This window comes from Hyla sarda, chromosome 12 (genome assembly GCF_029499605.1).
Source record: "Hyla sarda isolate aHylSar1 chromosome 12, aHylSar1.hap1, whole genome shotgun sequence".
Classification (NCBI taxonomy): domain Eukaryota; kingdom Metazoa; phylum Chordata; class Amphibia; order Anura; family Hylidae; genus Hyla; species Hyla sarda.
Window position 1 is genome coordinate 81,509,962 of NC_079200.1, and position 27,243 is coordinate 81,537,204.

Sequence of the window (27,243 nt, forward strand, 5' to 3'; positions counted from 1 at the left end):
TTGGGTCTCCCCCTCTTCTTAGAGCCTGAGAACCTGAGGAGCAGACTTTTGTCTAGGATGTTGTCCTCAGGTTCCCAGGATCTCTCTTCAGGACCACAACCCTCCCAGTCCACTAAAAAAAAAGTTTTCCCTCTGACCTTTTTGGAAGCTAAGATCTCTTTGACAGAGAAGATGTCCGAGGAGCCGGAAACAGGAGTGGGAGGAACAGATTTGGGAGAGAAACGGTTGAGGATGAGTGGTTTAAGAAGAGAGACGTGAAAGGCATTAGGGATACGAAGAGAAGGAGGAAGAAGAAGTTTGTAAGAGACAGGATTAATTTGACACAAAATTTTGAAAGGACCAAGATAGCGTGGTCCCAACTTGTAGCTAGGGACACGGAAGCGGACATATTTAGCGGAGAGCCATACCTTGTCCCCAGGGGAAAAAACGGGAGGAGCTCTTCTTTTCTTATCCGCGAACCTCTTCATGCGTGATGAAGCCTGTAAGAGAGAATTTTGGGTCTCTCTCCATATGATGGAAAGGTCACGAGATATTTCATCCACAGCGGGCAGACCAGAGGGCAAGGGGGTAGGGAGGGGGGGGGAGAGGGTGACGGCCGTACACCACGAAAAATGGGGATTTGGAGGAAGATTCAGAGACTCTGAAGTTATACGAGAATTCGGCCCATGGAAGGAGATCTGCCCAGTCATCCTGGCGGGAGGAAACAAAATGTCGCAAATAATCACCCAAGACCTGGTTAATTCTTTCTACTTGTCCATTGGACTGGGGGTGATATGCAGAAGAAAAATTTAATTTAATCTTGAGTTGTTTACAGAGAGCCCTCCAGAATTTAGACACGAATTGGACGCCTCTATCCGAGACGATCTGCGTAGGCAACCCGTGAAGACGAAAAATGTGTACAAAAAATTGTTTAGCCAACTGAGGCGCTGAAGGAAGACCAGGAAGAGGGATGAAATGTGCCATTTTGGAGAATCGATCAACGACCACCCAAATAACAGTGTTGCCACGGGAAGGGGGTAAATCAGTAATAAAATCCATACCAATCAGAGACCAAGGCTGTTCGGGGACAGGCAGGGGATGAAGAAAACCAGCGGGCTTCTGGCGAGGAGTCTTATCCCGGGCACAGATAGTGCAGGCTCGCACAAAGTCCACAACATCCGTCTCCAGAGTCGGCCACCAATAGAAGCGGGAGATGAGTTGCACAGATTTCTTGATGCCCACATGACCTGCGAGATGGGAGGAGTGACCCCATTTGAGGATTCCGAGGCGTTGGCGTGGAGAAACAAAGGTCTTTCCTGGAGGAGTTTGCCTGATGGAGGCAGGAGAAGTGGAGATCAGGCAGTCAGGTGGAATGATGTGTTGCGGAGAGAGTTCAACCTCTGAGGCATCCGAGGAACGAGAGAGAGCATCGGCCCTAATGTTCTTATCGGCAGGACGAAAGTGAATCTCAAAATTAAATCGGGCAAAGAACAGAGACCACCGGGCCTGGCGAGGATTCAGCCGTTGGGCAGACTGGAGATAGGAGAGGTTCTTGTGGTCGGTGTAAATAATAACTGGAAATCTTGATCCCTCCAGCAGATGCCTCCATTCCTCAAGTGCTAATTTAATGGCTAGAAGCTCTCGATCCCCGATGGAGTAGTTCCTCTCCGCCGGAGAGAAGGTCCTAGAAAAAAAACCACAAGTGACAGCATGCCCGGAAGAATTTTTTTGTAGAAGAACAGCTCCAGCTCCCACTGAGGAGGCATCAACCTCCAATAGGAAGGGTTTGGAAGGGTCAGGTCTGGAGAGCACGGGAGCCGAAGAAAAGGCAGACTTGAGTCGTTTAAAGGCGTCTTCCGCTTGAGGAGGCCAAGACTTGGGATCGGCATTTTTTTTGGTTAAAGCCACGATAGGAGCCACAACGGTAGAAAAATGTGGAATAAATTGCCTGTACTAATTGGCGAACCCCAAAAAGCGTTGGATAGCACGGAGTCCGGAGGGGCGTGGCCAATCTAAGACGGCAGAGAGTTTGTCTGGATCCATTTGTAGTCCCTGGCCAGAGACCAAATATCCTAGAAAAGGAAGAGATTGGCATTCAAACAGACATTTCTCAATTTTGGCATAGAGTTGATTGTCACGAAGTCTCTGAAGAACCATACGGACATGCTGGCGGTGTTCTTCTAGATTGGCAGAAAAAATTAGGATATCGTCCAGATATACAACAACACAGGAGTATAACAGATCACGAAAAATTTCATTAACAAAGTCTTGGAAGACAGCAGGGGCGTTGCACAGGCCAAAGGGCATGACCAGATACTCAAAGTGTCCATCCCTGGTGTTAAATGCCGTTTTCCACTCATCCCCCTCTCTGATGCGGATGAGGTTATAGGCGCCTCTTAAGTCCAATTTAGTAAAGATGTGGGCACCTTGGAGGCGATCAAAGAGTTCAGAGATGAGGGGTAGGGGATAGCGGTTCTTAACCGTGATTTTATTAAGACCGCGGTAGTCAATGCAAGGACGTAGGGAGCCATCTTTTTTGGACACAAAGAAAAATCCGGCTCCGGCAGGAGAGGAGGATTTACGGATAAAGCCCTTTTTTAAATTTTCCTGGACGTATTCCGACATGGCAAGAGTCTCTGGGGCAGAGAGAGGATAAATTCTGCCCCGGGGTGGAGTAGTGCCCGGGAGGAGGTCGATAGGACAATCATAAGGCCTGTGAGGAGGTAGAGTCTCAGCTTGTTTTTTGCAGAAAACATCCGCGAAGTCCATATAGGCCTTAGGGAGACCGGCTACTGGAGGAACCACAGAGTCACGGCAAGGGTTACTGGGAACCGGTTTTAGACAGTCCTTGGAACAAGAGGGCCCCCAACTCTTGATCTCCCCAGTGGACCAATCCAGGGTTGGGGAATGAAGTTGAAGCCAGGGAAGTCCAAGGAGAATTTCCGAGGTGCAATTGGGGAGGACCAAAAGTTCAATCCTCTCGTGATGAGATCCGATGCTCATAAGAAGGGGCTCCGTGCGGAAACGTATGGTACAGTCCAATCTTTCATTGTTTACACAATTGATGTAAAGGGGTCTGGCGAGACTGGTCACTGGGATGTTGAACCTGTTGACGAGGGAGGCCAAAATAAAATTTCCTGCAGATCCGGAGTCCAAGAAGGCCACAGTAGAGAAGGAGAAGGCAGAGGCAGACATCCGCACAGGCACAGTAAGACGTGGAGAAGCAGAGTAGACATCAAGGACTGTCTCACCTTTGTGCGGAGTCAGCGTACGTTTTTCCAGGCGGGGAGGACGGATAGGACAATCCCTCAGGAAGTGTTCGGTACTAGCACAGTACAGGCAGAGGTTCTCCATGCGGCGTCGTGTCCTCTCTTGAGGTGTCAGGCGAGACCGGTCGACCTGCATAGCCTCCACGGCGGGAGGCACAGGAACAGATTGCAGGGGACCAGAGGAGAGAGGAGCCGAGGAGAAGAAACGCCTCGTGCGAACAGAGTCCATATCTTGGCGGAGCTCCTGACGCCTTTCGGAAAAACGCATGTCAATGCGAGTGGCTAGGTGAATAAGTTCATGTAGATTAGCAGGAATTTCTCGTGCGGCCAGAACATCTTTAATGTTGCTGGATAGGCCTTTTTTAAAGGTCGCGCAGAGGGCCTCATTATTCCAGGATAATTCTGAAGCAAGAGTACGGAATTGTACGGCATACTCGCCAACGGAAGAATTACCCTGGACCAGGTTCAACAGGGCAGTCTCAGCAGAAGAGGCTCGGGCAGGTTCCTCAAAGACACTTCGGATTTCCGAGAAGAAGGAGTGTACAGAGGCAGTGACGGTGTCATTGCGGTCCCAGAGCGGTGTGGCCCAAGACAGGGCTTTTCCAGACAGAAGGCTGACTACGAAAGCCACCTTAGACCTTTCAGTGGGAAACAGGTCCGACATCATCTCCAGATGCAGGGAACATTGGGAAAGAAAGCCACGGCAAAACTTAGAGTCCCCATCAAATTTATCCGGCAAGGATAGGCGCAGACCAGGAGCGGCCACTCGCTGCGGAGGAGGTGCAGGAGCTGGCGGAGGAGATGACTGCTGAAGCTGTGGTAGTAACTGCTGTAGCATAACGGTCAGTTGAGACAGCTGTTGGCCTTGTTGCGCTATCTGTTGTGACTGCTGGGCGACCACCGTGGTAAGGTCAGCGACAACTGGCAGAGGAACTTCAGCGGGATCCATGGCCGGATCTACTGTCACGATGCCGGCTGGCAGGTAGTGGATCCTCTGTGCCAGAGAGGGATTGGCGTGGACCGTGCTAGTGGATCGGTTCTAAGTCACTACTGGTTTTCACCAGAGCCCGCCGCAAAGCGGGATGGTCTTGCTGCGGCGGTAGTGACCAGGTCGTATCCACTAGCAACGGCTCAACCTCTCTGACTGCTGAAGATAGGCGCGGTACAAGGGAGTAGACAGAAGCAAGGTCGGACGTAGCAGAAGGTCGGGGCAGGCAGCAAGGATCGTAGTCAGGGGCAACGGCAGGAGGTCTGGAACACAGGCTAGGAACACACAAGGAACGCTTTCACTGGCACAATGGCAACAAGATCCGGCAAGGAAGTGCAGGGGAAGTGAGGATATATAGGGAAGTGCACAGGTGAAGACACTAATTGGAATCACTGCGCCAATCAGCGGCGCAGTGGCCCTTTAAATCGCAAAGACCCGGCGCGCGCGCGCCCTAGGGAGCGGGGCCGCGCGCGCCGGGACAGGACCAAGGTAGAGCGAGTCAGGTACGGGAGCCGGGGTGCGCATCGCGAGCGGGCGCTACCCGCATCGCGAATCGCATCCCGGCTGGAAGCGGAATCGCAGCGCCCCGGGTCAGTGGATCTGACCGGAGCGCTGCAGCGGGGAGAGTGAAGCGAGCGCTCCGGGGAGGAGCGGGGACCCGGAGCGCTCGGCGTAACAGGGACCTGGTAAGAGGAGCACCCCGCCCGCTTTGTCAAGCGTTATATAGGGTAAAATCTGATGATTGTTCCCTTTAAAAGGGGCAGCTGGTGTCGGGATTGCTACGTTGTCAATAATGGTGCGATAGAAACTACTAGCTTGACTAGGAAACTGGAATCTCTCTTTTATGGTTTGGAAGGGTAGGATTAAGTGCTCAAAGGAGAAATCCCCTCCGGGTCATCACTGTCAAAAGGATTAAATAGAAGGGGAGTTAGCAGAGAAAAAGAAGATCTTAAGGGGTCGTTTGCAGTCGCCTTCGCCAAAATATGAAGGGTCAATTTCATGGAGCCAAGCAGATTCCTTGAGATAGAGGGAGAGGGCGAGTACCACAGAATCACTCTTTTCGGCAGCAGAGAGATCCTTTTATTCTCCATGTTGCTTGAAAATGGTGCTCTGCTTAATAATGTGGAACACCCACCTTCAGGGCCGCCATCAGTACAGGGCCCGGTGCCCAGGGGGGCCCGGGCTCCATGACCGACCATGCCCGGCCAGGTTAAGGGCCGCCGCCACTACTGAGGATCCGAGACGCTCATCCCAGATCCCCAGCAGACAGCGGTGCCTTCTCCTGTATGCACGATACATGCACATACAGAAGAAGGCGTCCCCTCTGTGTGAGCCGCATCCGCAGCTACACAGAGGAGACGTGACCACCGCCCCCACGCAGCACGCAGTACAGGCGCCGATGACGTCACTCATCTGGCGACTGTACTGTGGAGGGGAGAAGACACAGGCCCCTGCTGCTGAGGAGATCGCTGCGTGGGACCTCAGGTGAGAATCTTTTTTTATTTTTTTAACTATGCCTATACCTATGGGGAAGGAAAGAGAGGGGGGGGGGGTAACTGCCTATACCTATGGGGAGGAGAGGGGGGGTAACTGCCTATACCTATGGGGAAGAGAGGGGGGGTAACTGCCTATACCTATGGGGAAGAGAGGGGGGGTAACTGCCTATACCTATGGGGAAGAGAGGGGGGGGTAACTGCCTATACCTATGGGGAAGAGAGGGGGGGGGGGGTAACTGCCTATACCTATGGGTAAGAGGGGGGGGTAGCCACCTATATCTATGGGGAAGAGAGGGGGTGAATCTGCCTATAGGGAAAGGGGGGTAACTCTGCCTATAGGGAATGGGGGGGGGGGGTAACTGCCTATAGCGAAAGGGGGGGGGTAACTGCCTACATCTATGGGGAAGGGGGTGTAACTCTGCCTATACCTATAGGGAAAGGGGTTTAACTCTGCCTACAGGGAAAAGGGGGGGGGGGGGTAACTCTGCCTATACCTATAGGGAAAGGGGGTTAACTCTGCCTATAGGGAAAAGGGGGGGGGGGGTAACTCTGCCTATACCTATGGGGAAAGGGGGGGGAGTGACTCTGCCTATACCTATGGGGAAAGGGGGGGGTGATTGTGCCTATACCTATGGGGAAGGGGGGGGGTGACTCTGCCTATACCTATAGGGAAAGGGGGTAACTCTGCCCATAGGGAAAGGGGGGGGGGAACTGCCTATACTTATTGGGGGGGGGGCTACCTAACTTTATACCTGGATGCCTAACTACCGTACTTACCTACATACCAGGCTATCTATCTGTGTACCTGGCTTTCATATATGGCTGCCTAGCTAGCCCCCTACCTACCTAGCTTGTCACCTACTTACATATCCGGCTTCCTGATCTACCTACCTAGTTACCTATTTACCTGGCTACCTACCTACCTGCCCTTTTACTGTGCAGGACACCAAGGAGGGCATTATTACAGTTTGTGGGCCTATAGATGGAAACATTTTGTAGAGGAGGGGAGGGCACTGGAAAAATTTAAAGTCTGACATGTTTTTCCTGCAGATGTTAAGTGATCCACATGGCGGTCTTATCTGGACGGAGAAGAAAAGGAAAGAGTACGCCGCTGATCACAAAATACGTAATTGTGAGTCCCAAAATGTTACTGTAATCACTTATATGGTAGAGAAGAAGTGCAAATCAGCTCACCCCTAAGCCCACGACATGAGCACAGAGAATGGTGCGGACCACACCCGAACAATCAGAAGCACAAAGATGAAGGGCTCCAGCTCGATTAACAGATCAATATGCCATCTTTATTTCTGGACGCTACATGGATCACAGGTAAGACAGGATGTGACGCGTTTCAGCCAGGTGTATGAGTAAGGCCAGCACCTGGCCGAAACGCATCACATCCTGTCTTACCTGTGATCCATGTAGCGTCCAGAAATAAAGATGGCATATTGATCTGTTAATCGAGCTGGAGCCCTTCATCTTTGTGTCATTTATATGGCATACACATCCTGTGTACAGCTGATATCTACCGCCATATGGTCCTGTATATAATCACTTATATTGTATACAGATCCTTTATAGTATACTGGTCTGTGTATAGTGGTTTTATTCAGTACAATATGGCGGTATTATCCAGGTATTGTGTGGTGGTATATATTTACTCCTTGTATACCAGTATTATTGGTCGTGGAAATGTACCTATGTTTAAGTGTTTCTTACATATACAAATTTTTGTTTATTGTGTGTAGGATTTGGGTGGAATAGGGACGTAGCAGAAGATTGATGAGCTGCAGAGCCAAGCAGGGGCCCTTGCCTTTTTTTTGGTCCATGGGCCCCGAGTGTTGTCAGTCCGCCCCTGGCTATGACCCATAGGCCATAGCAGTGGTTCCTGACCCCAGACTAGAGAAGGAGTGATTGGACCACAGAAACTGGCCCTTACACAGACATACTGCCTGCAGCCGTATCCTATATATGGCTGGAGGCAGTATGTCTGTGGAGGGCCTACAGCAGTAAATGGAGGCACGGGGGGGGGGGGGGGGTCATTAAATATATTATGGGGGCACCAAGGGGGGGGGTCAATAAATATATAGGGGGCACAGAGGGGTGTACATATATACAGGGGCACAGAGAGGCACAAAGTGGGCACTATTAATGTGTGCAGCCATACACATGAGGAGTCTGTAAAGAAGTGGGCATTGTGCTGAAGAAAAGCGCCTAAAATGTTTGTCTGGTAGGTTCTTTGGAGACGAGTCTTCATGATGGCCTCTAATCAAAGAAGACGTAGCTTGTGAGTCAGTAAATGTAACTGTAATCCCTTATAATAGCTGCAGAGCCCTAGCTAGTATCTACCTCTGTATGATCAGTATGTGGCAATATTGTTGAATTTTTAGGGTAGTTTGGCCTGTAAAAGGATGTTATCATTGTTTATACATGTTTATACACCTCCATGTATAAGATTTGAACAGCAAGAAAAAAAAGTGGTTTCAAATGGCAGGAGGTGCTCATCCCCAAATGCAGTTGTGCATTTATGCTGGGGAGCAGATCCTGCGCTTGAGGTCCATTGCTAAGGGCGATCCCCAGCATAAAATGCATACAATGGGGGATGCCTGCAGCAGACAAGTGCCACAATGGCATAAATGCCCAGCATAAATGCACAACTGCATTTGGGGTTGAGCATTTCCTGCCATTTTAAACTATGTTTTTTCTTATTGTTCAAATCTTATACTTGGAGGTGTATAAACTCCAAATTTAATGCGCCTTAATCACTCTTATAGGCAGCATTTTGGTGCACCTGTGAGGCCGGCAACATATCAGCCTACTTGTGTGGGGCTCATAGCCTTCCTCCCTCCTCCCACTGTATGTGGGCTTAGCCACACTGGAGCTAACTGGGTGCAGGCTGTGAGCTAATGCCTGCAGATCTAAGGCCGCTGTAATTGCCCACTGGCCCCTGGTTTTGCCCATGCGGCACAGGTAGGTTTAGTGTTAGGTCCCGTGCCACTTAAGAAACTTTGGCGTTGGTGTGCGGGCTCAGGTATGTCTTTCATATAAGGATATACTGGCTAATGTCTAAATTTTAACATCATTTTGAGGGTTAGTCATATGTTACTGTCTACATCTACCACAGTAGTGCACCTACATTTTATGTATTAACATTGGTTAGGGCAAAAGACAGGTTCACATTGCTGTAAAAGTTTTCATCCCCTTCTGTTTGTCTAGTTTTTATTTAATTGTCCCAGAAAAAAATAAAGGTAAATTAAAGCCGATAAATCGCATAACATGGGTCAGATTTATTACTGTTATCCAACATATACAGAAGTAAGTGCCCCTTGTACTTAAAAGTCAATGTAAACAGCCCCCAAACACTTCCTGAAATATCAGATATGACAAATTCTCTCCTTTCTAAACCGCAGACACATTGGGAGGTTTTCTTTCATAAACTACGTGTTTGGAGTCCAGAGAATAACTAAGTGATCAGTATTCACTGTGGTACAGTACAATATTAAAGAACATATCAAAGGGTGCAAATACTTTGTATATGGTCCGGACCCTGTGTGTTATAGTATGGGTCATGTGAATTCTGAAATCATTACAAGGAAGCGTTTCGGTTACAAATGATGATTATTTTATAAATGGCCACCGCCCCTGGTGTCCTACATGAATATAGACTGGATGGGAATAGCTATGTAAGCTGCTGCTTTCATGCATTGTGGCTATTTACCTATCTTCATGATTTATCACATCGAGAAACCTCATGCTTCCTGCTCAGCATTGATTCTATCTCCAATACTGTCAGAAAGAGCGGAAAAAATCATCGTTATCATCACATATTTCACCCTTTGCTTCATCCCCCCTAAGCTCTGACCTCATAGCAGTGTCTTGCGTAAATCGCACAAGCATCTTAGCACATCACAGCTCTGCAGATAAGATCACTGACGTGATCACTGAAGACGATATTCACCTGAACATGTGGCAATGTCCCCAGCTATAAAAACTTCTTCCTATGTGTCAATTATATTTGTATCTCCTGGTAATAGAGGACTAGGTTCACTGGCACCTAATGGCCTTTTACTCAGGCCAACCACAGGCTGCAGGAAACAAGCTTCGAGTGCTTATTTAAAGGGGTATTCCATAATTTTTTTATTTGACTATGCTTCAGGGGCTGTAAAGTTAGTTACCTGTGTTTCATAGTGGTCTCGTAATTCTGTGATTTTCACCCCAATATTTATTTTTAATAGCATACAAAATTACTGTCTTCTAAAATTTTCCCAGGTTGCAGTGCGTTCGAGACATGACTTCCCTAGTCAGATGTACAAAGGGAGACTGTCCTGCTTCAATGGGTGTAGACACCCTGGTTAGAAAACACTGGTCTTTTAAATGGAATGCAGCTCATTTGTGTTTCAATGGGTGGGGTGGCTGATATTGATTGGAGGTAGAAAAGTGACCTCACACTTACAAACACTGAACTATGGGAACAAACTCCAACAGGAAATACCCAGTTCACAAAAAGATAGCTGCAGCTATCATAAGCATGTCCATTACTGTCTGGCAGGTACTGTCTGGCAGGTACGTACTAAAATCACCTTATGGTGGATAACTTCTTTAAAGAGCCTTAAAAGGCTCAATCCATCATGCAGCTCCTCTAATTCATCATCATTGGCTGCAGATCACCAGTTTACACAAGGGCATATGCAGCTGAGAACAATGGTTTTATTGGCCGCACAAAAGATCAGTTGACGAATGCCACATGTAACAAGAAAGTATGGGGCTCAACATACACTATCCTAATGGGTGCTGTCCTAGAGTTTAAAACAAACCATATACAATTGATACATTTATTTAAAAAAAAAAATATCCAAAAATATAACAAACTTTATTATGACCAAAGATACATAAATAAATATAAAAATAGCTCCTTTTAAAACAATTAAAAGTTTTTAGACTCTGAGCTCACTCCCCAATCAAAGGGGGAGGGTATAAACCCCTCCCAAGTGGCACTAGGCCAACAACAGAATAAATACAATAACCACTGGCCCTACAATGTAAAGTATGTACTATAAAAGCAACAATTTTGTATTTCCTAAAAGTACACAATAATGCTCCTTCTAGCTCATATAATGCATCAATCAATTAATAATCACTAAATTAAAAACAAAGGAAGGTATGTAAAAGAGAATAAAGGGCTAACCGACTGCCTTAATGAATGCTTCTGTTCAGTTTTTACAGATGAAAAAGAAGGAAAAGGACCTCCATTAATGAGGAAGACTAATGAATCGTATGATGCAGGTGTCTTTACAGAGGAAGAGGTTCTACGTTTGCTGTCTAAAGTGAAGACAAATAAGTCGCAGGGGCCTGATGGGATACACCCAAAAATATTAAAAGAGCTTAGTGATGAGCTAGCAAAATCATTAACAGATTTATTTAACCAATCACTGGTAACAAAAGTCGTCCCGGAAGATTGGAAATTAGCAAATGTCGTGCCCATTCACAAGAAAGGTAGTAGGGAGAAATGAAGCAACTATAGGCCAGTAAGTCTGACATCAATAGTGGGGAAATTAATGGAAACCCTACTAAAGGATAGGATTGTGGAACATCTAAAATCCCATGGATTGCAAGATGAAATACAACATGGGTTTACTTCAGAGAGATCATGTCAAACAAATCTTATTGATTTTTTTGATTGGGTGACTAAAATAATAGATGGCGGAGGGGCAGTAGACATTGCATTTCTAGGTTTTAGTAAGGCTTTTGACACTGTCACACATAGAAGACTTATCAATAAACTACAGTCATTGAGCTTGGACTCCCATATTGTTGAGTGGATTAGGCAGTGGCTGAGTGACAGACAACAGAGGGTTGTAGTCAATGGAGTATATTCAGAGAAAGGTCTTGTTACCAGTGGGGTACCTCAGGGATCTGTACTGGGACCAATTTTGTTTAATATCTTTATTAGTGATATTGCAAAAGGTCTCGATGGTAAGGTGTGTCTTTTTGCTGATGACACAAAGATATGTAACAGGGTTGATGTTCCTGGAGGGATACGCCAAATGGAAAAGGATTTAGGCAAACTAGAAGAATGGTCAGAACTCTGGCAACTGAAATGTGGATAAGTGCAAGATAATGCACCTGGGCGTAAAAACCCTCAGGCAGGATATAGACAATTTGACACAGTCCTGACCTCAGTATCTGAGGAGAGGGATTTAGGAGTAATTCCAGAAGACTTAAAGCTAAGAAGACAATGTAATAGAGCAGCAGGAAAAGCAAGCAGAATGCTTGGATGTATAGGGAGAGGTATAATCAGTAGAAAAGAGAGAAGTGCTCATGCTGCTGTACAGAACACTGGTTAGACCTCACTATCCAGAAGGATATACACTGCTCAAAAAAATTAAGAGAACACTAAGATAACACATCCTAGATCTGCATGAATGAACTAGTTATATGAAATACTTTCGTCTTTACATAGTTGAATGTGGTGACAACAAAATCACACAAAAATGATCAATGGAAATCAAATTTATCAACTCATGGAGGTCTGTATATGGAGTCACACTCAAAAACAAATTGGAAAACCACACTACAGGCTGATCCAACTTTCATGTAATTGTCACGATGCCGGCTGGCAGGTAGTGGATCCTCTGTGCCAGAGAGGGATTGGCGTGGACCGTGCTAGTGGATCGGTTCTAAGTCACTACTGGTTTTCACCAGAGCCCGCCGCAAAGTGGGATGGTCTTGCTGCGGCGGTAGTGACCAGGTCGTATCCACTAGCAACGGCTCAACCTCTCTGACTGCTGAAGATAGGCGCGGTACAAGGGAGTAGACAGAAGCAAGGTCGGACGTAGCAGAAGGTCGGGGCAGGCAGCAAGGATCGTAGTCGGGGGCAACGGCAGGAGGTCTGGAACACAGGCTAGGAACACACAAGGAAACGCTTTCACTGGCACAATGGCAACAAGATCCGGCGAGGGAGTGAAGGGGAAGTGAGGTATAAATAGGGAGTGCACAGGTGAACACACTAATTGGAACCACTGCGCCAATCAGCGGCGCAGTGGCCCTTTAAATCGCAGAGACCCGGCGCGCGCGCGCCCTAGGGAGCGGGGCCGCGCGCGCCGGGACAGGACAGACGTAGAGCGAGTCAGGTACGGGAGCCGGGATGCGCATCGCGAGCGGGCGCTACCCGCATCGCGAATCGCATCCCGGCTGGAGACGGTATCGCAGCGCACCGGGTCAGTGGAGCTGCCCGGAGCGCTGCGGTAGCGAGAGAGAAGCGAGCGCTCCGGGGAGGAGCGGGGACCCGTAGCGCTCGGCGTAACAGTACCCCCCCCTTGGGTCTCCCCCTCTTCTTAGAGCCTGAGAACCTGAGGAGCAGACTTTTGTCTAGGATGTTGTCCTCAGGTTCCCAGGATCTCTCTTCAGGTCCACAGCCCTCCCATTCCACCAAAAAGAACCTTTTTCCTCTGACCGTCTTGGAGGCCAGTATCTCTTTCACTGAGAAGACGTCAGAAGAACCGGAGACAGGAGTGGGAGAAACTAATTTGGGAGAGAAACGGTTGATGATGAGTGGTTTAAGAAGAGAGACATGAAAGGCATTAGGAATACGGAGAGAAGGAGGAAGAAGAAGTTTGTAAGAGACGGAATTAATTTGGCACAAGACTTTGAAAGGACCAAGATAGCGTGGACCCAGTTTGTAACTGGGGACACGAAAGCGGACATATTTAGCGGAGAGCCATACCTTGTCTCCGGGAGCAAAAATGGGGGGAGCTCTTCTTTTCTTATCGGCAAACTTTTTCATGCGAGATGAAGCCTGTAAAAGAGAATCTTGGGTCTCTTTCCATATGGTGGAAAGATCACGAGTCACTTCATCTACAGCGGGCAAACCAGAGGGCAAGGGAGTAGGGAGGGGGGGAAGAGGGTGACGGCCGTACACCACGAAAAATGGGGATTTGGAGGAAGATTCAGAGACTCTAAAGTTATACGAGAATTCGGCCCATGGTAGAAGATCTGCCCAATCATCCTGGCGGGAGGAAACAAAATGTCGTAAATAATCACCCAAGACCTGGTTAATTCTTTCTACTTGTCCATTGGATTGAGGATGATATGCAGAAGAAAAGTTTAATTTAATCTTGAGTTGTTTACAGAGAGCCCTCCAGAATTTTGACACGAATTGGACGCCTCTATCCGAGACTATCTGTGTGGGCAACCCGTGAAGACGAAAAATGTGTACAAAAAATTGTTTAGCCAACTGAGGCGCTGAAGGAAGACCAGGAAGAGGGATGAAATGTGCCATCTTGGAGAATCGATCAACGACCACCCAAACAACAGTGTTGCCACGGGATGGGGGTAGGTCTGTAATAAAATCCATACCAATCAGAGACCAAGGCTGTTCAGGGACAGGCAGAGGATGAAGAAAACCAGCGGGCTTCTGGCGAGGAGTCTTATCCCGGGCACAGACAGTGCAGGCTCGCACAAAGTCCACGACATCCGTCTCCAGAGTCGGCCACCAATAGAAGCGAGAGATGAGTTGCACAGATTTCTTGATGCCTGCATGACCTGCGAGATGGGAGGAGTGACCCCATTTGAGGATTCCGAGGCGTTGGCGTGGAGAGACGAAGGTCTTTCCTGGAGGAGTTTGCCTGATGGAGGCTGGAGAAGTGGAAATCAGGCAGTCAGGAGGAATGATGTGTTGCGGAGAGAGTTCAACTTCCGAGGCATCCGAGGAACGAGAGAGAGCATCGGCCCTAATGTTCTTATCGGCAGGCCGAAAGTGAATTTCAAAGTTAAATCGGGCAAAGAACAGAGACCACCTGGCCTGACGAGGATTCAGCCATTGGGCAGACTGGAGATAGGAGAGGTTCTTGTGATCGGTGTAAATAATAACTGGAAATCTTGATCCCTCCAGCAGATGCCTCCATTCCTCAAGTGCTAATTTAATGGCTAGAAGCTCTCGATCCCCGATGGAGTAGTTCCTCTCCGCCGGAGAGAAGGTCCTAGAAAAAAACCCACAAGTAACAGCATGCCCGGAAGAATTTTTTTGTAGAAGGACCGCTCCAGCTCCTACAGAGGAGGCATCAACCTCCAATAGGAAGGGTTTAGATGGGTCAGGTCTGGAGAGCACGGGAGCCGAAGAAAAGGCAGACTTGAGCCGTTTAAAGGCGTCTTCCGCTTGAGGAGGCCAAGACTTGGGATTGGCATTTTTTTTGGTTAAAGCCACGATAGGGGCCACAACGGTAGAAAAATGTGGAATAAATTGCCTGTAATAATTGGCGAACCCCAAAAAACGTTGGATAGCACGGAGTCCGGAGGGGCGTGGCCAATCTAAGACGGCAGAGAGTTTGTCTGGATCCATTTGTAGTCCCTGGCCAGAGACCAAGTATCCTAGGAAAGGAAGAGATTGGCATTCAAACAGACATTTCTCTATCTTGGCATAAAGTTGATTGTCACGAAGTCTCTGAAGAACCATACGGACATGCTGGCGGTGTTCTTCTAGATTGGCAGAAAAAATCAGGATATCGTCCAGATATACAACAACACAGGAGTATAAGAGATCACGAAAAATTTCATTAACAAAGTCTTGGAAGACGGCAGGGGCGTTGCACAGGCCAAAGGGCATGACCAGATACTCAAAGTGTCCATCTCTAGTGTTAAATGCCGTTTTCCATTCATCCCCCTCTCTGATGCGGATGAGATTATAAGCACCTCTTAAGTCCAGTTTGGTAAGATGTGGGCACCTTGGAGGCGATCAAAGAGTTCAGAGATGAGGGGTAGGGGGTAGCGGTTCTTTACCGTGATTTTATTAAGACCGCGGTAGTCAATGCAAGGACGTAGAGAGCCATCTTTTTTGGACACAAAGAAAAATCCGGCTCCGGCAGGAGAGGAGGATTTACGGATAAAGCCTTTTTTTAAATTTTCCTGGATGTACTCCGACATAGCAAGAGTCTCTGGGGCGGACAGAGGATAGATTCTGCCCCGGGGTGGAGTAGTGCCCGGGAGGAGGTCAATAGGACAATCATAAGGCCTGTGAGGAGGTAGAGTCTCAGCTTGTTTTTTGCAAAAAACATCCGCAAAGTCCATATAGGCCTTAGGGAGACCGGTTACAGGGGGAACCACAGAGTCACGGCAAGGGGTACTGGGAACCGGTTTTAGGCAGTCCTTGAAACAAGAGGGCCCCCAACTCTTGATCTCCCCAGAGGACCAATCCAGGGTTGGGGAATGGAGTTGAAGCCAGGGTAGTCCAAGGAGGATTTCGGAAGTGCAATTGGGGAGGACCAAAAATTCAATCTTCTCGTGATGAGGTCCGATGCACATTAGAAGGGGCTCCGTGCGGAAACGTATGGTACAGTCCAATCTTTCATTGTTTACACAATTGATGTAGAGGGGTCTGGCGAGACTGGTCACTGGGATGTTGAACCTGTTGACGAGAGAGGCCAAAATAAAATTTCCTGCAGATCCGGAATCCAAGAAGGCCATAGTAGAGAAGGAGAAGGCAGAGGCAGATATCCGCACAGACACAGTAAGACGTGGAGAAGCAGAGTAGACATAAAGGACTGTCTCACCTTTGTGCGGAGTCAGCGTACGTCTTTCCAGGCGGGGAGGACGGATAGGACAATCCTTCAGGAAATGTTCGGTACTGGCACAGTACAGGCAGAGATTCTCCATGCGGCGTCGTGTCCTCTCTAGAGGTGTCAGGCGAGACCGGTCGACCTGCATAGCCTCCACGGCGGGAGGCACAGGAACGGATTGCAGGGGACCAGAGGAGAGAGGAGCCGGGGAGAAAAAACGCCTTGTGCGAACAAAGTCCATATCCTGGCGGAGCTCCTGACGCCTTTCGGAAAAACGCATGTCAATGCGAGTGGCAAGATGGATGAGTTCATGTAGGTTAGCAGGGATTTCTCGTGCGGCCAGAACATCTTTAATGTTGCTGGATAGGCCTTTTTTAAAGGTCGCGCAGAGGGCCTCATTATTCCAGGATAATTCTGAAGCAAGAGTACGGAATTGTACGGCGTACTCGCCAACGGAAGAATTACCCTGGACCAGGTTCAACAGGGCAGTCTCAGCAGAAGAGGCTCGGGCAGGTTCCTCAAAGACACTTCGAATTTCCGAGAAGAAGGAGTGTATAGAGGCAGTGACGGGGTCATTGCGGTCCCAGAGCGGTGTGGCCCATGACAGAGCTTTTCCAGACAGAAGGCTGACTACGAAAGCCACTTTATACCTTTCAGTAGGGAACTGGTCCGACATCATCTCCAAGTGCAGGGAACATTGGGAAAGAAAGCCACGGCAGAATTTAGAGTCCCCATCAAATTTATCCGGCAAGGATAGTCGTAGACCAGAAGCGGCCACTCGCTGCGGAGGAGGTGCAGGAGCTGGCGGAGGAGATGATTGCTGAAGCTGTGGTAGTAGCTGCTGTAGCATCACGGTCAGTTGAGACAGCTGTTGGCCTTGTTGCGCTATCTGTTGTGACTGCTGGGCGACCACCGTGGTGAGGTCGGCGACAACTGGCAGAGGAACTTCAGCGGGATCCATGGCCGGATCTACTGTCACGATGCCGGCTGGCAGGTAGTGGATCCTCTGTGCCAGAGAGGGATTGGCGTGGACCGTGCTAGTGGATCGGTTCTAAGTCACTACTGGTTTTCACCAGAGCCCGCCGCAAAGCGGGATGGTCCTGCTGCGGCGGTAGTGACCAGGTCGTATCCACTAGCAACGGCTCAACCTCTCTGACTGCTGAAGATAGGCGCGGTACAAGGGAGTAGACAGAAGCAAGGTCGGACGTAGCAGAAGGTCGGGGCAGGCAGCAAGGATCGTAGTCGGGGGCAACGGCAGGAGGTCTGGAACACAGGCTAGGAACACACAAGGAAACGCTTTCACTGGCACAATGGCAACAAGATCCGGCGAGGGAGTGAAGGGGAAGTGAGGTATAAATAGGGAGTGCACAGGTGAACACACTAATTGGAACCACTGCGCCAATCAGCGGCGCAGTGGCCCTTTAAATCGCAGAGACCCGGCGCGCGCGCGCCCTAGGGAGCGGGGCCGCGCGCGCCGGGACAGGACAGACGGAGAGCGAGTCAGGTACGGGAGCCGGGATGCGCATCGCGAGCGGGCGCTACCCGCATCGCGAATCGCATCCCGGCTGGAGACGGTATCGCAGCGCACCGGGTCAGTGGAGCTGCCCGGAGCGCTGCGGTAGCGAGAGAGAAGCGAGCGCTCCGGGGAGGAGCGGGGACCCGGAGCGCTCGGCGTAACAGTAATGTCCTTAAAACAAGTCAAAATGACCTCCCTGCGACGCCTGGGCATGCTTCTGATGAGGTTCCGCCAACTCCTGGACAGTCTGTGGGGCAACGTGGCGATGGTGGATGGAGCGAGACATGATGTCCCAGGTGTGCTCAATCGGATTCACGTCTGGGGAACGGGCGGGCCAGTCCATAGCATCAATGCCTTCCTCTTGCAGGATCTGCTGACACACTCCAGCCACATTCTAGCATTGTCTTGCATTAGGAGGAACCCAGGGCCAACCGCACCAGCATATGGTCTCACAAGGGGTCTGAGGATCTCATCTTGGTACCTAATGGCAGTAGAGCCACCTCTGGCAACCAAATGGAGGGCTGTGCGGCCCCCCAAAGAAATGCCACCCCACACCATTACTGACCCACTGCCAAACCGGTGGAGGGCTGGAGGATGTTGCAGGCAGCAGAACGTTCTCCACGGCATCTCCAGACTCTGTCACGTCTGTCACATGTGCTCAGTGTGAACCTGCTTTCATCTATGAAGAGCACAGGGGGCCAGTGGCGAATTTGCCAATCTCGGTGTTCTCTGGCAAATGCCAAACATCCTGCATAGTGTTGGGCTGTAAGTGCAACCCCCACCCGTGGATGTGGGGCCCTCATACCACCCTCATGGAGTCTGTTTCTGACCGTTTGAGTGGACACATGCACATTTGTGGCCTGCTGAGGTCATTTTGCAGGGCTCTGGCAGTGCTCCTCCTTGCACAAAGGCGGAGGTAGTGGTCCTGCTGCTGGGTTGTTAAAGGACCTTAACATGTATAGCTTGGAAGAAAGAAGAGACAGAGGTGATATGATAGAAACTTTTAAATACATAAAGGGAATCAACACGGTTAAGGGAGGAGTGCATATTTAAAAGAAGAAAAACTTCCACTGGAGGACATCGCTTTAAATTAGAGGGCAAAGGTTTATGCAGTAATATCAGGAAGTATTACTTTACTGAGAGAGTAGTGGATGCATGGAATAGCCTTCCTGCAGAAGTGGTCGCTGCAAATACAGTGAAGGAGTTTAAGCATGCATGGGATAAGCATAAGGCTATCCTTCATATAAGATAGGCCCAGGGACTATTGATAGGATTCAGAATATTGGGCAGACTAGATGGGCCAAATGGTTCTTATCTGCCGACACATTCTATATTTTTATCACTAAATACATCCAGCCATACAGGATTATGAGCACTGACAACATGTGGACAAGATGACCAGATGGAGAAATTAAGATGGTACCAGTATAGTGGACTAATGCCCCATTACAAAACCCGACGCATTACATCCCCTTCTGGTGACTTCCTCAGTGGTGCTGATCAATGTTTCCCTGTTCGTCGGCTGTTGGCTGTCCTTTTTACATGGGCAGATTATCGGGAATGAACATTCCTTGAAATGTTTATTTAACTGATAATTGGCCAGTGAAGGACTTAAAGGGGTATTCCAGGAAAATACTTTTTTTTTCTTTTATATCAACTGGCTCCAGAAAGTTAAACAGATTTGCAAATTACTTCTATTAAAAAATCTTAATCCTTCCAATAATTATCAGCTGCTGAAGTTGAGTTGTTATTTTCTGTCTGGCAACAGTGCTTTCTGCTTACATCTCTGCTTGTCTTGGGAACTGCACAGAGTAGAATGGGTTTGCTATGGGGATTTGCTTCTACTCTGGACAGTTCCTGAGACAGGTGTCATCAGAGAGCACTTAGAAAAAAACAACTCAATTTCAGCAGCTCATAAGTACTGAAAGGATTAAGATTTTTTAATAGAAGTAATTTACAAATCTGTTTAACTTTCTGGAGCCAGTTGAGATATATATATATATATATAAGTTTTTTTTCCTGGATAACCTCTTTAACCCCTTGAGGACTCAGCCCATTTTGGCCTGAAGAATTTTTACGTTTTCATTTTTTCCTCCTCACCTTCTAAAAATCATAACTCTTTTATATTTTCATCCACAGACTAGTATGAGGGCTTGTTTTTTGCGCGACCAGTTGTCCTTTGTAATGACATAACTCATTATATCATTAAATGTATGGCGCAACCAAAAAACACTATTTTTGTGGGGAAATTAAAAAGAAAAACGCAATTTTGCTAATTTTGGAAGGTTTCGTTTTCACGCCGTACAATTTATGGTAAAAATGACGTGTTCTTTATTCTGAGGGTCAATACAATTAAAATGATACCCATTATTACATACTTTTCTATTATTGTTGTGCTTAAAAAAAATCACAAACTTTTTAACCAAATTAGTACGTTTATAATCCCTTTATTTTGATGACCTCTAACTTTTTTATTTTTCCGTATAAGCGGCGGTATGGGGGCAAATTTTTTGCGCCATGATCTGTACTTTTTTTGATACCACATTTGCATATAAAAAACTTTTAATACATTTTTATAATTTTTTTTAATAAAATGTATTAAAAAAGTAGCAATTTTAGACTTTTTTTTTCGTTCACGCCGTTCACCGTACGGGATCATTAACATTTTATTTTAATAGTTCGGACATTTACGCACGCGGCGATACCAAATATGTCTATTTAATGTATTTTTTACGCTTTTTGGGGGTAAAATAGGAAAAAACGGACGTTTTACTTTTTTATTGGGGGAGGGGATTTTTCCCTTTTTTTTTACTTTTACTTTTACATTTTTTAACATATTTTTTTTACACTTGAATAGTCCCCATAGGGGACTATTCATAGCAATACCATGATTGCTAATACTGATCTATTCTATGTATAAGACATAGAACAGATCAGTGTTATCGGCTATCTTCTGTTCTGGTCTGCTCGATCACAGACCAGAGCAGGAGACGCCGGGAGCCGGACGGAGGAAGGAGAGGGGACCTCCGTGTGGCCTTATGAATTATCGGATCCCCGCAGCAGCGCTGCGGGTGATCCGATCATTCATTCAAATCGCGCACTGCCGCAGATGCCGGGATCTGTATTGATCCCGGCACCTGAGGGGTTAATGGCGGACGCCCGCGAGATCGCGGGCGTCGGCCATTGCCGGCGGGTCCCTGGCTGCGATCAGCAGCCGGGATCAGCCGCGCATGACACGGGCATCGCTCCGATGCCCGCGGTTATGCACAGGACGTAAATGTACGTCCTGGTGCGTTAAGTACCACCACACCAGGACGTACATTTACGTCCTGCGTCCTTAAGGGGTTAAGACTCTATTGTTTGGTGCTCGTTAGTTCACTTTCACAACCTTTGGCTAGAGTCTAGGAGTTCCTTTCCTTGTCTTCACTGGGACCTGGAGGATCTCTCTTGCTTTGCTTGGTTTACTTCTAGGGGATCTCTTTCTTAGCTTGCACTGGGCAAGAGGGAGTACGCTTTGCTAGAAACAGAGAGATCTCTCTTATGGCCTGTGCTGGGGTAGTGGTGGAATATGCCTCAAACTAAACTAAACTTTTAATATATTGTTCCTTATGTAATTATAAGACACTTTGCTATTTACTTGCAGTTAAAACTCTCAACCTTTATATGCTTTTAATGTGATTGAAAAAAAAAACTGCCACTAGGGGGCTCTGTTCTGTTCCCCGCCTCAAGTCAAACAATTAGTTTGGTCTCCTCCCAGCCTGGCAGGAGACCAAACTCAGGAAGTGCATGTGGTGCAGAGTGAGGCACAGCTCTCGCAGGCTTCAGTGATGTCGTGCCTGCTGGGGAACGCCCACTTTCTAATGCTGGGAGCTCACACAATGTGATCAAGGGGAAAGGTATGATAGAGAGCTTTTTAAAGCTCTGAAATGTTTTTTTAAGGGCAAGAGAGGTGTTAGGAGTAGTCAGGGAATATAATCCGAGTTAGTTTAAAAAATATGGTTTGATGACAGGTACTCTTTAACTGCCATGTGGATATCCCTTCTTTTTATGATACATAGGCATCTGTTATTTTGGTGCCATGAAATACATTGCTACAATGCAGGACACATAATCATGGCATTTTTACCTTTTCTCCTGGTCCCCTGTGCCTGACATGGCCAGTAATAATCTATGACTCAATATTTTTCCCTGTGTCAGTAAATCTGGCTGATGTCCTTTACATGTCCACAGCTGAGGCTCCAGCACTGTACTAACTGGACAGCTCCCAAAATGTGGAGCCAAGAGTCCAGAGGCACATCAGGCGTCATGTGCTCAGTAACTAACAGAAGCTGCGCAACAATGCACCCACTGCTGCAACACATCACACTTAGTGCCACTCAGTGCAGAAGATAATGTGGGCCTGGACTTGAAGGCTCCGTCACTGCCGGTTCATGCTGTTCCAATGTTGGAGGCTCTGAAGAAGAAACAGATGAGTTTAGTTAAATGTTGGACAATAAAATCTACTCCAGGAGCACAATAAAAACTCCAAAGTGTCCATGTCATGTACGATGTGTAAAGCTGTTACCATTGTTGCTCAAAGGATGTAAGCAGCAGACAAGAGAGAGGGCCCATTTACTGTCCTTTTGAGTATAATGATCACTTCCAATGCTCCCTACAGGGTTTATCTATCTATCTAGATTGGAAAGAGGCTCTAGTACCCTATTGGGTGCCTCCAGCCTGCATACACAATAAGATACCAACCATGCTAATTTGCATAATGAATTATCAATGCTTGACATCACAGGAAGTGATATAAGAGATACAATGCGTATGCAAGGGAAATTTTCCTAAAACAAAAATCTTTAGGGGGAGATTTATCAAAACCTGCCCAGAGAAAAGTTGCTGAGTTGCCCATAGCAACCAATCAGATCGCCGCTTTAATTTTTCAGAGGCCTTTTCAAAAATGAAAGAAGCAATCTGATTCTTTAAAGGGGTACTCCACTGGCCACTGGCAGTGTGCTCGCTGTGGGGGTCGGCCACGCCCCTCATGACATCACAGGGGATGCATGGCAGACCCCCGCAGCGAGCACACGGCGTTCGGAACTAAATGTTCCAAACGCTGGCCAGTGGAGTATCCCTTTAAAGAATAAAATCACATAATTGTAAAGAACACTTATTTATTTAACAAAAACTAATGAATTAAAGGGGTTGTCCAGCGGGGAGGGACCTTTGGCCACTGCACAGTATATAAAGCCAGCATTCCTGCGGTGCCTGTCATAAATTGTGATGCCCAGGCCCGGAATGACGTAGGGTCTAGCATGTCATACTGTCCCTCAGCGAATCACTGGCCTCGTCAATGTAGCGCCAGGAACTGGAGCAGGAACACTGGAAGTGAGTATAGTTTTTTTTTTTTTTATACACTTTGCAATGGCCAAAGGTCCCTCCTCACTGGATAACCCCTATAAAGGGATTTCTAAATACAAAGGACAGAAAGCAGAGGATGCAAATCCCCTTATCTTAAAGGAACAGGAGGTTGATGAGTCAGGGGGCACTATTGGCATTCGCCACCCTGCCCCTGCACTGTCCAGAGCATAGGCAAATACCCATAGCAAACCTCTCCTGCTCTGGACAGTTCCTAACATGGACAAAAGTGGCAGCAGAGAGCACTGTGGTCAGACTGGAAAGAAAGACACAACTTTCTCTGTAATATACAGCAACTGTTAAGTACTAGAAGGTTTATGTTTCTTTTATTTAAATAGAAGTAATTTAGAAATATGTACAACTTTCTGGCATCAGCTGATAAACAAAAACACATTAACCCAGAATACCCCATTAATGACAGTAACATCTATAGTTTCATATTTACTGACTGTGTTTCAACCTACAGTACTGTGCAAAAGTTTTAGGCACTGAAGGGTTCAAAGGCCATTGCCCCCCCTCCCCCTCCCACAACTCTGGGTCATTTATCTAATTGACCTTCAAACTTCTGGTTAGATATATATTCCTAAAGCTGGGTAGTCTGTGTGCGCCTTGGCAGCCCATCGCAGGTACACCTAAAAGGGGGAAAAAAATAATACACTGGCTAGGTTAGGCCAAACATGATTATTTATTGGTAGTACATGCATGAGTATCCGACTTTACATAGCTAGTTCACGTAAAAGCAATTTGTGAGTACCGTGCAGACTTCCAGCCAACCAACTTTTTTTCCCTTCTAACATATCTGTTTTTATTAAACAAAAAAAATAACACTAAGTCAACATGATGCAATATAGAACAAGTTAGTATGGCAGATACAATGGAGATAACAGTTGTACAAGTGTCAAGTCAAAACATGTTGGCAAAGAACTTACCAATGGCATGTTTCGATGCTTTTAAAGCATCACATAATTAAAAAGGAATGGCCGGATATACTTTTCGGATTGAGGCCCAAAGTTATTGATAATATTCAAATATGAATACAGTCCCAAACAGATAACAGAGAAATGGAGCACTCACCAGGTCATTCAGGGTCATCAAGCTTCTTTCATTTCATGGAGCTTGGCAGCATACAAACATGGTCTGTATTCGTGCTCACAGCACTTCGTCAGGCCCCTCGGGGCCTGACGAAGTGCTGTGAGCGCGAATACGGACCGTCGCCCAACCCTCTCCCCCACCTATCTTGTTCCGTCTGCTCCCTTACATGTTTGTATGCTGCCAAGCTACATGAAATAAAAGAAGCTTGATGACCCTGAATGACCTGGTGAGTGCTCCATTTCTCTGTTATCTGTTTGGGACTGTGTTCGTATTCTAATAATGGGAGCACCGAAAAGGTCTAATACTGGAGAAGAGCATAGTGGATTACTGGAATACGGAGTAGCAGTGCTGGGCTTTTTTCTGTTTGGGACTGTGCAATATTCAAATATGGTTAAGAAAAGTGGCTGACATTATTGGAATTGTGGGAAAAGGCAATAGGGGATAATCTGTTTGCCTTTCGGTAGCTGAAGTATCTTATCTACCACTTGGATTGGGCACCAAAGGTTATGTGTAAGAAAATATGTGACGTTGAATTTACCCACAGTTTGCCACAATTTAGTGTGCGTTTATGTAGATTTGACAGTGTAATATGTTTTGATGTAAAATTTTGGAATGGTTACACCTTTTTGGAAACTCTCCTGGTCTAAGAAATCTGTAGAAAGCTTAAGTATATAGCTGATATAAGAACAGTACTACATACAAAACCAAATGGCTTGGTATCCAGCAATAGAACAGTTCAGGTGATTGGGAACCTAGTTTGAGTCTTAAGATCTTCCATATAAATAACACTGTAAACCTGCCAAGTATAAACAGATAATACAGTATGACATTATGACTTTATGTTTTCATAAAGGCTTGGTAACCCAGCATTAGGCTGGTGAACTGTGACTTCTGCTTCGGGTAATTCTTCGTGGAATATCTGAGGCTTCCAGTTGGGCTGCAGTGAGCGCAGTGGTGACACTGGTGGTCGCCGGTGTGACCACTGAGGTGGTGTGGGTTTCTGCGACCTGTAGCCTATTTTCAATGTCTTGCAGTGAAGTCGATAGACATCTTAACAAGGTGTTCATTTGAGTCAGAGAGGTATTGATGGATTCCACTACCTCACTCTCATGGATTGTGGATGAGGTGTGTGAGCATAACAACCGATATAGTTCGGCTTTCCTTGCTGTGGCTGGGAAAGGTATATGTCGACGATGTAACTCGGTGGTAAGTTTTGGAATCGTCCATGACCTTATAGTATGGGTACTACCATGCTCTGATCCTCTAGATAGCGATGGCGGGTTTGAAGCTGTACCCTCGTTTACTGAGACATGCGACATGACAATCCTATAATGACCAAGCCAAATAGTTAAAGCTGCAACTTGATCAGACAAATATGTTTTACTGAATTTGTTATTATAAATTATGGTACCTGTGTGACATTACAACGTGCTATATATATTTGTATGTACCACTGCTATAAGTTATACATCTTCTGTATATAGTGATATGGACCATGCTGGTATAACCTGGGTATATACTGTATATAATTATATATGTACAGCTGGTATAAGTTATATATCTCCTGTATATAGTGATATGGACCATGCTGGTATAACGCTGGGGACGCACGACGGAGGCCTGCAGCAGCGCGGACCCGACTCAGGTAATTATGCCACCGGGGATGGGGGGAGGCAACGGGGCAGCGGTGCCGGCAATGGGTGCCGCTGCCCCTTCTCTCCCCCTGGCTGTCGGCGGTGAAAACCAGGGGGTGAAAAGGGCCGACAGCAGCGCTCTAGACCCCAGGAAAGGCAGGGGGAGAGAAGCGGGCAGCGACGGCCTCTCTCCCCCTGCCTTTCCTGGGGGTGTATCGGGGTATACACGCGCACACACGCACCCTCATTTTACCATGGATATTTGGGTAAAAAACTTTTTTTACCCAAATATCCTTGGTAAAATGAGGGTGCGTGTTATAGGCCGGTGCGTGGTATACCCCGATAAATACGGTATATATATATATATATATATATATATATATATATACAGCTGATATAAGTTAAATATCTTATGTATATAGTAATATGGACCATGCTGGTATAACCAGGGTATATACTGTATATAATTATATATGTACAGCAGGTATAAGTTAAATATCTTCTGGATATAGTGATATGGATCATGCTGGTATAACCTGGGTATATACTGTATATAATTATATATGTACAGCTGGTATAAGTTAAATATCTTCTGTATATAGTGATATGGACCATGCTGGTATAACCAGGGTATATACTGTATATAATTATATATGTACAGCTGGTATAAGTTATATATCTCCTGTATATAGTGATATGGACCATGCTGGTATAACCAGGGTATATACTGTATATAATTATATATGTACAGCTGGTATAAGTTAAATATCTTCTGTATATAGTGATATGGACCATGCTGGTATAACCTGGGTATATACTGTATATAATTATATATGTACAGCTGGTATAAGTTATATATCTCCTGTATATAGTGATATGGATCATGCTGGTATAACCAGGGTATATACTGTATATAATTATATATGTACAGCTGGTACAAGTTATACATCTTCTGTATATAGTGATATGGACCATGCTGGTATAACCTGGGTATATACTGTATATAATTATATATGTACAGCTGGTATAAGTTATATATCTCCTGTACATAGTGATATGGACCATGCTGGTATAACTTGGGTATATACTGTATATAATTATATATGTACAGTTGGTATAAGTTATACATCTTCTGTATATAGTGATATGGACCATGCTGGTATAATCTGGGTATATACTGTATATCATTATATATGTACAGCTGGTATAAGTTATATATCTTCTGTATACAGTGATATGGACCATGCTGGTATAACCTGGGTATCTACTGTATATAATTATAGATGTACAGCTGGTATAAGTTATATATCTCCTGTATA

General features: G+C 46.6%; 1 long non-coding RNA gene across 2 annotated transcripts in view; it reads left to right on the forward strand.

The window, feature by feature from the left end:
• The window catches only part of LOC130296774 (uncharacterized), a 91,172-nt gene that overhangs the window by 58,178 nt on the left and 5,751 nt on the right, over positions 1–27,243 (forward strand). Inside the window, exons 3-4 of one of the 2 annotated variants that reach the window (XR_008849285.1) lie at positions 6,783–6,864; positions 25,865–25,935. This is a non-coding gene — a long non-coding RNA (uncharacterized LOC130296774). The remainder of the gene's footprint in view (positions 1–6,782; positions 6,865–25,864; positions 25,936–27,243) is intronic. The other variant, XR_008849286.1, reaches the window with a different exon arrangement.